The following is a 14,059-nucleotide window of genomic DNA, read 5'->3' as shown; positions in this document are numbered from 1 at the left end:
AAGATAATGGGAGAGAAGCCGCTTGATTTCGGGAGGATGAGTATCAGTCTTTCAGATGGCAGAGAAATGCTCGCCTGCATTTGTTTGATTTGGCAGGACTCTCAAGAAGGAATCAATTCATTGGCAATTTTAAGGGTTCTCCAGGCAAAAGGATACCTTCTGGTAAGATCTCCTACCAGGTTAAAGTTCAACAATGATTAAATCAGAAAACTCTAATTATGGCTGAATAATGAACTCTAATTATATTGCGGCTGAACAGAAATTTGTGACCTTAATTGAGGATGCTTAAAATAAGGAATGAGATCTTAAAGGTAATAAAAAATAATAATGAGCCTTAGGATTTAAAAACAACAACAAAGAAAAACCACAACAAAAAAGGAAAGTGTGATTCCTCAAGTGTGCTCAGAGGTGTGAATGGTGACAGCAGCCATCAGTTAAATAAAGAAGTACCAGCTCTTTGAGACACACTGGCCATACCGCGAAGTCTCAGGGGAGCCTCAGATGTGTCTTGGCCATTTCACTTTCCTTCTAGGTGTGGCTACCAGCTTTACCCCATCCAGAGAGGTCAGTGAGGTTGGTCCCAGGTCTAGAGTGAGGGTCAGCTCTGCTAGAAGGGCTCGTGTGTCAAAGAAACAGGAAAGAGGGAGGGAAGGAGAAAAGGGGGGAAGAGAGGACCATTCTCCATCCATTCACTGATTCGAGAAAGCTTGCTGCATGTCCACTAGGCACAGCTCACGCTAGGTGCCAGGGAGACAATGCTGAGCAGCTCAAGACCCCGCTCCAGCCCTCCTAGAACTTATGGAGCAGAGAATTTCAACCATATAAACACATAAGTAAATAAACACAAGACCGCTGCTTTGCTGAGTGCCACTGGGAGCTCATGGGAACACACTACCATGTACAGGGGAAACCAGGAGATGCGACCCGTGTGGTGGGTCAAGGCAGCGTGCCTCCGGCATGGGGGAGGCTGAGGCGAATGGTCACTCTGCTTTTCAGGTGCCATGTCCTGGCTAAGCATTCTCACAAACATCATCTTATTCGCTTGTCACGTGAGCCCAAGGGGGAAGATGCATTTACAGATAAGTCTCTTAGGCATAAAGAGATAATGTTGCTTGCCCAAGGTCACAGAGCTTATTCTGTGAAAGAGCCCAGACTCGAAGCCAGACGGACCTGCCTCCATGGCCCATGACCCTGAGACTGCACGGCAGATACAGCCCCTCCCAGGAGTGGTGGTAGGCAAGGCCAGCCTCCCCCTCCTCTCTCAAGCAAGCACACACACATACACACTCATTCTCTCTCCCCACCCTCCCCTCACACCCAGCGCTCCTGTTCCCAGAAGCCAAGGTGACCCTCAGCCTGCTGCCAGCTTCCTCACTTCTTTCCTCCCCAGCTGACTCAGGCTGTGGGCCAAGGGCGTTCCCACCAGGTGAGAGGCTGGAGGAAGGGGTATCTGACCTGGACCTTGGAGCATGAACAGGCATTTGGCCCAGAAAGCAGAAAGAACCAGCTTTTCAGGCAGTGGCACGTGGAAAAGCATGGGTGTGAGAAGCAGAGCACGTTTGGGGAAGGGGATGACGTCCCTCGGCTGGCTCAGAGGTCCCCCTGCTCCCCACAGCCTGCTTCTCCCCTAGGATCCCCCAGCTCAGCAGAGGCACCACCAGCCCCCCAGGGGTACAAGCCACAACACAGGCGGCACCCAGGCACCCACCCACTCACTCGTCCAAGCTGTCACCAAATCCTAAATATAGCCTGAATCTGCCCACTTCTCCGCCCCATCTTTGCTGCTGCCACCCTCCTTCTAGCACCCACCACTCCTCCGGGACCCATCTAAGCCTCCTTACGGTGACACCGTACCCACCCCTCTACGCTCCTGGAGCCACCCTGGTGGCCTTCATCTCTGTACAGGGCGCAGCTCAAACACTCTTCCCTGACAGACTCCCCGTCCACACCAGGTCCCCTGTTTGATGCCCCCTGACATGCCCTTCTTTGCCTTCCTGATGCTCTTGGCACTTCCCCACATATGTTTGACTCTTGGAGCTACAGGAGGGCGGGTACTGCCCCCGCCCCCGTCCGGCACATAGTGAGCCTGCTGCAAATCTTCACCGATTGGACTGGCGGATGCTAAAGCACCAGGTGTGTAGCAGAGCTGAAACCTGTGGGGGGAGGAACGCATTCCTGGAGGGCCTCAGTCACCATGCTGAGTGATGCAAGGACAGCACTGGAGGGCTCTCCGGGACAGAGAGGCAACGGTGACCTCCTTCCCGGATGCAGGCAGACTTTGGCAAGTGGCCAGCTGGCTTTGGGTGCACTGCAGGGCCCCTCTCTCCACCAGAGACTTGGGACTGCTGGGGAAACACGCTGGCCCCAGGGAAGGTATTGTGATTGGAAGCAGAGATGCCAACACCTGCCGGCCACAACTAGGGGGCACCTCCATCCCTGCCATGTGCTTTGCTGCCCAAGGCTTAGCAGGGTCCTGAAAGCTGGCAAGGTGGCCGGCACCCTCCTCAGACTCCAGAAATTCCAGCTAGGCAATTAGGGAAGATGGAAGGGGGGTGGGGGGACTCCTTCTTGATGGGGGAGGTCAAGGGAAGGTGAACAGGGCTGTGCAATGCTCTAGCATTTCTGCAGCTGCCAGAGGGACAAAGAGATGGATGTTCTTACCCGGGATGACTCCAGGCCACCAAGGCAGCCCGAGCGTCTTGGCAGTTGGAGCAATTCCTCCAGGCAAGGAGGATCCTTTGTATCCTCACACCACGGCCCAGCCAGAACCACACCACGGAAAGCAGCGTGTCCACTCATTCATTCACATGGCAGACACGGGCAGCCTTCCTTCCATGAGCCAGGCCTGGGGCCCGGCCCCAGGCTCCAACAGTGGACAGGACAGAGCCAGTCCTGTCCTTGTGGTACTTAAGAGTTGGTGCAGGGTGAACAGGCGGGGTACTGCAGAACCCAGGCCCCCGGAATGTTTGGTTTATTCTTAAAAGGAAACACCTTCCAACATTTAGAAATCAGGCAATTTCAGAGTTTCCTTTGTGGCTCAGCGGTTAATGAATCCGACTAGTACCCATGAGGATGAGGGTTCAATCCCTGGCCTCCCTCAGTGGGTTAAGGATCTGGCATTGCTGTGAGCTGTGGTGTACGTCACAGACGAGGCTTGGATCCTGCATTGCTGTGGCTGTGGTGCAGGCTGGCAGCTGTAGCTCTGATGCGACCCCTAGCCTGGGAGCTTCCATATGCCTCGGGTATGGGCCTTAAAAAAAGCAAAAAAAAAAAAAAAAAATCAGGCAAATTCATATCAAAGTCTAGACATCTGGCTTCTCTTTTAAAAAACAAAAAACGGCAACTGGAGGATTCCATTCCCTCTTGGCATTAATTGCCCAGAGTGGCTGCTGCCCCTGCCCCCAACAGATGGGCATGCGCTCTGCAGCCTGTCAGCGGCCTTGCTCTCTGTGGACTTACACTCATTTCTCTTAGCTCTCTGGCCTCAGCAGCCTCCTCATCAGCAACCCAGACAAAGAGTCATCAGACAATCCTCCGACTGCGTGATCATGTGTGTGAGATGGACCCAGAGGAAAAGCAAGAGGCGGTTTCCTGACACCTCGGCCTGCTGGGGTCGACAATGTGGGGGAGCCTCCTGTTGGCCCCAGTTCATCTGGGCCACCCAACCCTGTCCTCCAAGGTGGAGGAACTTCAGACCCAGCAAGGTTCTGGAGACCACGGCAGTCAGGTGAGGGGCAAGTCACCTGGGCATCTTCCCAATTGCACTGCCATGGAACACACTGGGAATTGCCTCAGGTGTCCCAGCTCATTTGAGACAGGTGACGCTCGTACCCCCATCCCCCTGAATGGGTGGGTCTTCAGCCACATAGGGCATGACACCCACTGCACCCCTGGTCTAAACTCCTCCATGATGCTGCATGGCCTCGGCTTGATCCTCCTTGCCTTACCTACTCCTCTGCCCACAGACTCTGGTCCAGCCCAACTGCCCCGGTGCACATCCCCCACGGAAGAGCGCCCCGCTTCCCCAGCCTGGTTCAGAGCTCCTGCCCCCACATCTCCCCTCTCCCCGCTTCACCTGCCCCTTCCTGGCCTCTCTCCCAAGGGATGCAAACCAACCTCTCCAGGAGGCCTTTCTGAGGCCCCAGCCCAGTCTGACCACTCCCTCCTAAGTCCTTGAGTTTAAGTCAGATGGTTTTCCACAACAAAATTCCCACTGCGAGAACAATTTTATACAGATACATACATGCCGGGGCCAGAGCAGGTCCAGGGCCAGTGTAAGGACTGCCTCTTTCCAGGTGGGAGCCCCCTGGAGGACCCTCTTGCCCAGAGCTCCAGCAAAAGACCTTCAACTGACCATCAGCGAGCTGGACCACTCACTGTGGCTGGAGAGAAGGGCTGGCCCTGCCCAGATCACATAGGATGAGACTAGAGGAAGCATCTTTTCCCAAAGGAACACGTTTCTGGAAGAAGAGGGCTTGGATGCTGGCCCAGCACCCACAGCAGATGTCACCAGCTCTGTAGCTGTACATCTCTATAATTACGCACCTTACTCCACCAGGGCCTGTGGCTGACGCCCCTTCGCAGCCCCTCCAGGGCATGGCTTTATCCCTACACGGAAGCTTATGGAATTAAACTCTAGTAATTGACATAGATCTCCGCTAGCCAAGACCTTGAGGTATGTATGTCCTCAAAGCGTTATGTCTGTTCATTTTCTCTCTCTAAATAGACAAAAGCCCCTATAAGAGCAAGCCTGGCTCCTTTTTCTTCGGTGTCGCCTGTAGTCCACCGGACCGCTGGGCATCTGCTGACCAATAACTCTCTGGTTACGAGAATCCTAGAAGACGTCATGGAGAGCATAGCGGCTTCCCAGTCAGACAGAGCTGGGTTTAAATCGAGGTTTCTTCCACCTCTTAGCAGCCACACCTCTATCAAGGTACCAGCTGGGATTCAAGTGGGGAAGAGGCCACTTTAAGGTAAGGGTTTTATTGCTGGAGTTTGACCCTGCAGCACATGGGATGGGGGGGGGTCCAGGCAAGGGAGTGGGAAGGTCAGGTGGCTCACTGGCCAGTGGCTTCCCGAAGCTGAGTGGGACTGGGAAGGGGGAGCTGGCAGGGGAAAAAGCAGGGAGCTGCTGCCACAAGAGTCTGCGGGAGGAGAGCTGGATGCAGAGCCAAAGCGAGCAAAGGCCTCTGACGTCACCGGTCCCTCCACATCTCCTTGCCACCACATCCAATGAGGTCTCCAAAGAGCGGCCTAACACCTGTAGTGCTCTGGCCTTCCCCATAAGTGGGATCCTCTGGTCCATGAGCCCATTTGGAGACCATTCCCACTTCCTACCCTGCTTGTTTCTATGGTCATATCAGCATGAGAATCAGACAGATGGCATGAGGTTCTAACCTTTCAGGTGTGCTCTGGCTGCCACATGCAGCCTGGGGCAAGCCCCCATTTCTTTAGGGAGCTCTACTCCACAGCTCCTAGCTACAATGTGCCTCCCCAAAGGATAAAACCAAATGAACGCCTCGCCAGGAAGCAGAGACTGAGAGCGAGAGCAAGAGAGTCCAGAGAGAGATTGAGAGAGAGAGAGAGAGAGAGAGAGAGAGAGAGAGAGAACAAGAGCAGTTGTAATACCCATGGCAACGTGGAATACTCCAAATGGATTTGTTTAATTTGAAGACTAATATTCAGGGAAACAGAAAGACAACTTGCTTGGGGCTGCTCACAGGTCCCTGAAGGTTGGTGCAGATGAGAAGTGGGCAGGGTGGGTGAGACCTGATGGAAGGGACCCACTTCCTTGGAGATGGGGAAACTGAGGCTAGGAGAGGGGAAGGAACTGGTCCATAGCCACCTAGTTTATCGGCAGCTCTGGCAAACAGGTCAACAGCTCATTTGTTCTTTTAGGCAACATATTTACAGAGTGTCTACTCTGTACCAGGCACTGTTCTAGGTGCTGGGGGTACACCAGAGAATACCTGAAGGGACCACTGGTGTACAGTGAATTTGTAAATCTACCCTGTGCCAAGTTTGGTGCAAGCTCGTGTGCAGCACTTCTTGATCTTTGCAGATAAAACCCGAGCAGGTATGAGATGGGGCACAGGCACTTCACACACCCAGTCTGCCTAAGCTTGGCCACCATGAGGTGCCTTCACCTCTCTCCCATATCACCACCCACACAGCCACCTGGAGCACCTCTGAGCTCGGAGCTGAGAGAGCCCCATTACCTGAACCCCTGGGAGCTGGGTTCCTGGGAGCTCTCAGAGAGGCACATAGAAAAGGGCACTGGGGGAGTTCCCATCGTGGTGCAGGGGAAACGAATCCGACTGGGAACCATGAGGTTGCAGGTTCGATACCTGGCCTCTCCAGTGGGCCAAGGAGTCAGCGTTTCTGTGAGCTGTGCTATAGATCGCAGATTGGCTCAGATCTGTCATTGCTGTGGCTACGGTGTAGGCTGGCAGCTGTAGCTCCAACAGACCCCTAGCCTGGGAACCTCCACATGTTGCAGGTACGGCTCTAAAAAGCAAAAAAAAAGAAAGAAAAAGAAAGAAAGAAAAGAAAAGAGTATTGGGAATGTGGGCCCCCACAGCAGCAGGTCCCATTGCAGTAAGAGATCACCCAGGTCACAAACACTGGAAAACAAGACTTGCTCTACAGTCAGAAAGATCTAAGCTCAAGGGCAAGTCACTTGAGCTCTCTGAGCCCCGGTGTCCTCACCTGCACAAGGGGGACAACGATGTGTGTTGGGGGAAGAGGATGACGCATATGAAGGACTCTGGTTCAGCGCTCAGAGTAACAGCAGCTGTGATGCAGTGGCCAGGGAATGAGTGGGGAGTCCCAGGGCCCAGCCTCTGCCACAGGCACTTCCGGCTCTGGCCCACCAGTGGGTCGCATCACCTTCCTTCACTGTAAAAAGCTGGGGAGGCCAACCCTCTATTCAAGAATCCAACACAGCTGCTGCTTGGTGTCCACCAGTCAGGGGGCTCGCATTCATGAACTGCATACATTGACAGCAGCACTAAGCCCCATCTAGAGCATGTGTCATCACTGTGGACTTTCCAGACTGATTCATGGAGAGCAGTGTTGGTGACATGGCACTTCTGACACTACCTTACAGTTGGCATGTCTCTGATGCATGTGTTAGTCACTAATCCCAGGGCCTGAGTTTTAGAGCTGAATTTAGAGCTGAAACATCCCCAGGAGGGCAAAGAATCATCTAATCCAGTGGTTACCAAGCCTGGAGGCTCAGCAGATTCCTCTGGGAGCTTTTCAGAACGGTAAAAAGAAAAAATCTTATTGGCATGTAGCTGACTTATAATGTGTTAGCTTCGGGTGTACAGCAAAGTGAATCAGCTATACATACACATCCATCCATTCCTTTTCAGACTCTTTTCCCCACACAGGCCACCAGACGGTACTGAGTAGATTTCCCTGTGCTATACAGTAGCTCCTTGATACTTATCAGCATTGTAAATAGTAGTGGGTATATGCCATTCCCAATTTCCGATTTATCCTCTGTCCCAACATTTCCCCTTTGATAACCACAAGTTTGGTTTTGAAATCTTTGAGTCTGTTTCTGTTTTTTGGGTTTTTGTTTTTGTTTTGTTTTGTTTTGCTTTTTACGGCTGCACCCGTGGCATATGGAGGTTCTCAGGCTAGGGGTCGAATTGGAGCTGTAGCTGCCAGCCTATGCCTCAGCCACAGCAACACAGGATCCAAGCCTCATCTGTGACCTACACCATCGCTCACAGCAGTGCCGGCTCCTTAACCCACTGAACAAGGCCAGGGATCAAACCTGCGTCCTCATGGATGCTAATCAGATTGTTAACCGCTGAGCCAGAGGCAGAACTCCTGCTTCTGTTTTGTGAATAAGTTCTTTTTATATCATTTTTATCAGATTCCACATACTAGTGATCTCATATGATATCTTTCTCTAACTTACTTCACTTCGCAGGATAGTATTTAGGTCCATGAGAATGGTCTCCTTTTGACGCACACGGTAAAAGCCTCATACAAAGGGTCTTTAGTAAAGAGTCCCCCAGTGTCTCCTCCCTAGAATCAACCATTCTTTCTTATAAACCTTCCAGAAGGCAATCCATACAAGTGCAGGCAAAACTATTCTCTACGCTCATGGATGCCCAGTCTACCATTTTGTCCCCTATTCTTCTTGCTATCAGTGTATTTTGGATGTATGTGTCAATACACTGGGGCATGAAGATATAACTAATTTTTTAAACTTTTTTTTTGGTCTTTTTAGGGCCACACTCGCGGCATATGGAGGTTCTCAGGCCAGGGGTCAAATTAGAGCTGTAGCCGTCGGCCTATGCCACAGCCACAGCAACGCCAGATCTGAGTCGCATCTACAACCTACACCACAGCACATGGCAATGCCAGGTCCTTAACCCACTGAGCAAGGCCAGGGATATAACTTACGTCCTCATGGATACTAGCTGGGTTCGTTAACCACTGAGCCACAATGGGAACTCCAATGTGACTAATTTTTATGGCTGCATACTATTCTGTTGTGTGGAACTGACCCCTGATTGACAGACCTCTATGGACATTCTAACTATATACTCAAACAAGGCAGCAGCTAGTTACCTAGCACTTATGTTCCCTTGTATATAAATCTTTGTGTACTTTTGTGAATTCCCTAAAGGATATTACGGAGATTGAAAATGAGATTCCTGAGTCTTCTCAAAGATATTTTGATTCCATTGTCCTGGGGTGACATCCTGCAATCTGAATTTTGAAAAGCACCCCCAATAATTTGGATGGATACCCACGCTGGGAGTTTCTTGGCTCATCTTGTAAAAAAAGGAGTGTGCTGCCCTGTGAAGCTGAGTGGCCTGTATCAGGCCCTTGATGCCCAGGTCAAGTGCTGGGTCCACTGCAGTACCCTGGAGAAAGGCCCTTGCATTGTCACCACTACCAGTGACCGGGAATGGGTGTCCCCAAGCCCATGCCAGGCTCTTCTCAAGAAGCAGTGATCATGAGTCAAATGGCCATGGAGCCTGGCTAATCCCACCTGGTCCTGATTTCCCATAATTTTATGATGTCTGCTATCTGGATGGGCACACGAGAAGCCAGTAACAGTGGCTGCCTCTGAGCAGACGACTGGGCATATGGGAATCTGGGTAAGGAAGGGGACTTTCAGTGATTAACAGAGGAATTATTATTATCATCGTTATTTTAACAATCCGAAATAACCACAGAATATCTGGGTCTACTAGGTTTACTAACTGTATGATCTTGAACAAGCTGCTTACCTTCTCTGAGCCCTGGTCAGGCACGGCTCCGACTCTGGTGGGCAGCGGTAAACTCTGCATCAGTTCATGACTGTGAAACACTTGATGGAGCTGTACACGCTACTCAAGCAGCAGCATGAGGCAGCAGGAGACCGAGAGAAGCGGGGAGGCTTCTACCACTCTGTAAAGGGCAGAAGAACCCAGAGAAGCAAAGGCTGTTAGTTTGAGGCCGGCCATGGGACAAGGTCAGGGAACAGGACAGCATGGCTGTCTAGCCTCTTGGTGGCCACCATAGTCTGGGCTCAGGCTTCCTGCAGAAGCCTCCACCTGCAGGTCCTGGACCCAGTAAAGGAGCTCATTTAGTGGGATGTTTTCTGCCCAGGAAGGCTCCACGGGACCACACGTACGCAGAGAGCGTAACAGCTCTCCAGACTGCCGGGGGGCCCCATGCCTGGAGGAGGGCCTCCTGGAGCTGCCTGCTTCGCAAAGAGGAGTTTCCCTGTCTGGCCTTCCCTTGGGAAGCAGCAGCATTTCACAAGATGATAAGAACATACAGAAGCCAAAGCCAGCTGGGAGGTGGAAAATGGGCCAGGAGTCCTCAGCAAATTATCTTAACTATGGAAAAAAAAAGAATGTTTTGGAACCCTTTCCAGAGCTTATAGTGGAAAAAAAACACTTCTTTTTTTTCCTTCTCTTGAAACAAAGGCAGTGGGTATGTTTCCCTCTATAGAGCCTAAACTGGGACGGCTTCCTAGAAAGAAAGTCCGAAGCTGGGCTTCTGGGGGTCTGATCTGGTCTGCAAATGTCTTCTCTGTCTCCCTTGCCCCTGACTCAGACAAAACTGAGGGACTGGAATACCTCGTGCTTTTGAGGTATTGGAGGATCTGGTGACCTTGGGCCAACCTATGCCCTGACAACAAAGGCACAGCCTTCATGGCAGCTATTTTAGGTGTGAGATGCCCTTTCCTGTCTGCCGCAGGCCCCACCATCCCCTATCACACACCTCAGCGGCCTACTTCTCTCCTGCTCTGCTGCTGTGGTAGCCCCTATCTTATGTCTTACCATGCTAAATCTAGCTACCATGCTAAAGACCCCCAGAAGATTCAAACCAAATCCAGTGGCTGGCTCCGAAATGCATTTCTGTGATGTTGCCAAATGGTTTGCTTTCCAATTACTGATTTCCTTTATTAACTTCTGGCAAGATTAGTTTTCATGAGCACATCCTGGCTGTAAGTCTGATACGCTGCTATTTAAGGACTGCATGATTTAAGGAAAGCTATTTAATGTCTCTGAGACTGTTTCTACAGGACTGATGTGAGGATAAAATTGTATTATTTTTCATGATTTTGTAGGTTGATTGGGTGGTTCTTTTGCTTCATATGGTGCCTGCTGAGGCCCATGGATGGCTGGAAAATCCAAAATGGCCTTGCCCATATGACTGGCAGTTAGCTCTGACCACCAGCTGGGAATACAGCTGGATCTGCTGGCTGGGAGACTTGGTTCTCCTCATTCACCTCTCCACATGGCTGCTTGTGCTTTCTCGTAGCATGGCTATGAGGGGTATCCCAGGAGACAAAAACAGAAGCTAGAGTTCTCTGAAGGCCCTGAAGTTACCCAGTGTCCATCACATTCTACTGGTCATAACAAGTGTGAGGGCCAGCTCCAAGGATTCAAGGCAAGGGCAGAGCAACTCTGCCGCTGGTATAGACATAGAAGTTCTCCTTCCAAAAAAGGCATGGGAGGTAGGAGATTATTTTTACAGCTACTTTGGAAACATAATTTCCTATAAATGGACTTTCATGGTGCTTAATACACAGAAGATCATCAATAATGTTAATTTCATTCATTCACTCATTCCACACACATTTAGTAAGCTTCACTGTGTTCCAGGCCTTAAACTAGGCACTGGGAAGATGGAACTAGTTCCAATCACCAGGGAACTCAGTTCCAGGTAGGAAACAGGCAAGGAAAGAACTAATTACAGCACAACAGGCTAACAGCTTTGCCAAAGAATGCTTGGGGATTGGCAAATGCACTCAGGCTGGGCCAACAGACATCAGCCTTGGAGACTGGCTGGCTCTACTGGGAGAGAAAAGCTCCTTTTCACAGGAATGTTAGGCTGGCAGCGGGAGCTCTGGAGCTGCTGGACGCAGCCCTGCCATCACATGGGATCCGCCAGTGCCTGTCCTGCCAGGTTTTGGGAGGGCTTGTGACAGATATGCCAACCAAATTTCCTTTCTTGCTAAAGTAATTTGGATTCAGCTATCCATCACTTGTCAAAGATCCTTACAAACACTCCAGTCTTGCGGCCCTCATAGCCTAATGGAAGGGACCCACATGCAGCAAATAACTGCTTCAGTGTTTTAAGGGATAAAACAGAGATGGGGGGTGTACTTTGAAGACATGGATTGGGTTCATTTTCTTTCTTTTTTTTCCTTTTTTTGGCCACCCCATAGCATATGGAGTTGCCAGGGCCAGAGATTAAATCTAAGCCACAGCTGAGACCTTTGTTGCAGGTGTGGTAACTCTGGATTCTTTAACCCACGGAGCTGGGCTGGGATGGAACCTGCTTCTTGGTGCTGCAGAGACACCACTGATCCTGTTGCTCCATAGTGGGAACTCCTGGGTTCATTTTCATGGGGGCAAGTAAAGAATCTGGAATCTTTCCTGGAGGGGCTCCCCCACCCCCATGACTACCACGGGGCTGGTCATCCTGTATGTTCCAGTGGAAGAGACGGCAGAGTCTCAAGATAAAACTGGTGATCCTGTTTTTAAATCTCTGCCCTTCCTACTTTCCTAAATTCTGGGGCTCTTATAACTGGCCTTCCTGGTGTCTGCATGAAAACAGAATCACCTTAGCAAAAGCAGACTTTTAATAGACCTCCAGAGGTTAATGGGCCTGGCAGATCTTTGACATTTATTGGATTTTACGAGCTAGTGGATCTGACACAGAAAGCCGATCAGATGTTCCAAATCGATGGCCCTTTGGGGTACTGTCTTCACACAGCACCATAATGAGGTGACCTTGGATGCCTGAGTCCCCAAAGAACAGAGAGGATGTCAGAATCCTAGGAACTGCTGAGCTGATCAAGGCCTACACAGTGCCCCGGGGGCCCCTCCAGTCCTGAGATGCTTTGCTCATGGTGCCTATGATCGCACACTCCTTTCACCTCACCCTGCCTCAAAAGCTGCAAGCACTAGCCTCTCTTTTAAAAATCCCTTCCCTCATTCCACAAACATCTGTGGAAAAGCTTCGTGATGATGTTCCTTAATAAATGGATATTTCTTGGACCACTGCCCCGTACCAGGCATAGATGAGGCATAGGGGACCCAGAAAAGACTGTGATATGTGCCTTGTCCTCGAGCAGCTTAGAGACCTGCAGGGGAGCCTTCCAGAGACCAAAGTCCTGTTTGTGCCCCAGTATAGGTCTGACAGAGGGGATTTTACAGAGAGAGCAAAGGCAGCAGAGAGGAAGGCACAGTGATTTGGGGGGATTAGAAAAGCCTCCCAAGTAGAGGGCATTTTGGCTGGGTTCTCAAAGCCATGTGGGAGCTCACCAGGCAGGGAAGAAAAAAAAGGGGTGGGGGCCATCCGGGCATATAATAACATTGGGAATGAAGTATATAACAAATACAAGAGTGCAGAGACATGACTGTTTCACTGGGGCATGCAGACTACAATAAGCACTCATTGCTTTTCTCCCTTAGCAAAAAGAAGAAATGTGTACTTTCTGATTTTTATGCCAACAATGCGTTACCGTATTCCACTGGAAATTTCTCCCTGCTCTTTGTTTGCATATTTTTGCTTGCGTATTTTTTAATAATATCACTACCTTCCAGCTGGCTTTATTTTTACATTTTGTGATTTGACTGCAAGGTGTTCGGGGGTCAAAGAGTTGTCTTACATAACAAAGTATCTTCAAAATGCCTTGTTCATAATAGGTGATCAATAAATGTTAGATGAAAAGGAAAAAAGGCTTACGCTTATGGCAGCTGATTGAAGGAGAGACTCAGGAGATAGGAGGATTTCATCTTTGGAACAGCCTGAGTGACTGCATTGGTCAGGGTGCTGCTTAAACAATGAGGAAATATATGCCCTCACGTAACTGGACACCTGGAAGAAGAGCAGCAGCAGTTTGGGACATTGCATCCAGATTCCAATGCCCCCAAAGAAAATGAGAACGCTTTCTTCCTGAGTCTCTTTCTTAGGAGCATGGAAAAATTTTCCCAGAAGCCCCTATCAAACTTCCCTTCATGTCTCATTGGCCAGATTTGGGTCACATGCCCAAGCCTAGACCAATCACTGGTAAGTGGACACGGGCTACCATGATTGGCCTAGACCATCCATGGACCGATACAAGGTCCTATATGCACGTGGAGAGTATGCACTTCTACCACATGAAGCTTACCACACGATTATGGCAGCACCTCAAGGGTCTAACTCTGTTCAAAAAGAGGAGTCCATTTCTCATATGTACGTGTGTCTTGGCAGGAACCAACTGCTATAAAAGTTTCTAAATACCTCCTCTATTTCCATACTTATCTCTTTAGGTGCCAGGAGCAAACAGTGTATGGAACACCCCTGGTCAAGGGACCACACTTTGAGTAACTCTGGCTTAGACAACTCAGAAACTTCCTAGACCCAGGATGGGGTCAGCTTCCTATAACTCTAAGGACAGAGAGATTAGAAAGTAAGAGAAATGTTTTCCGGGCAGGAAGTTTGATAGGCAAGTCATAGTGCTCCTTACACTACACTTCAACAATCGCTGCTGGGTGTGACCAGGCAAGATTAGGTCATATTCCATCCATGACTTTGAGTA

The 14,059-nt window shown here is 50.2% G+C and overlaps 1 long non-coding RNA gene across 5 annotated transcripts in view; it reads right to left on the bottom strand.

Moving 5' to 3' along the window:
* LOC125133023 (uncharacterized) overlaps positions 1 to 14,059 on the bottom strand; it is a 220,050-nt gene that overhangs the window by 177,481 nt on the left and 28,510 nt on the right. For all 5 annotated transcript variants that reach the window (XR_007136404.1, XR_007136398.1, XR_007136416.1 and 2 more), the window contains exon 3: positions 9,261 to 9,420. This is a non-coding gene — a long non-coding RNA (uncharacterized LOC125133023). The remainder of the gene's footprint in view (positions 1 to 9,260; positions 9,421 to 14,059) is intronic.

This window comes from Phacochoerus africanus, chromosome 1 (assembly GCF_016906955.1).
Source record: "Phacochoerus africanus isolate WHEZ1 chromosome 1, ROS_Pafr_v1, whole genome shotgun sequence".
NCBI lineage: Eukaryota > Metazoa > Chordata > Mammalia > Artiodactyla > Suidae > Phacochoerus > Phacochoerus africanus.
Note: the sequence above shows the minus strand (reverse complement) of the source record. Positions and strands in the feature narration are given on the sequence as shown.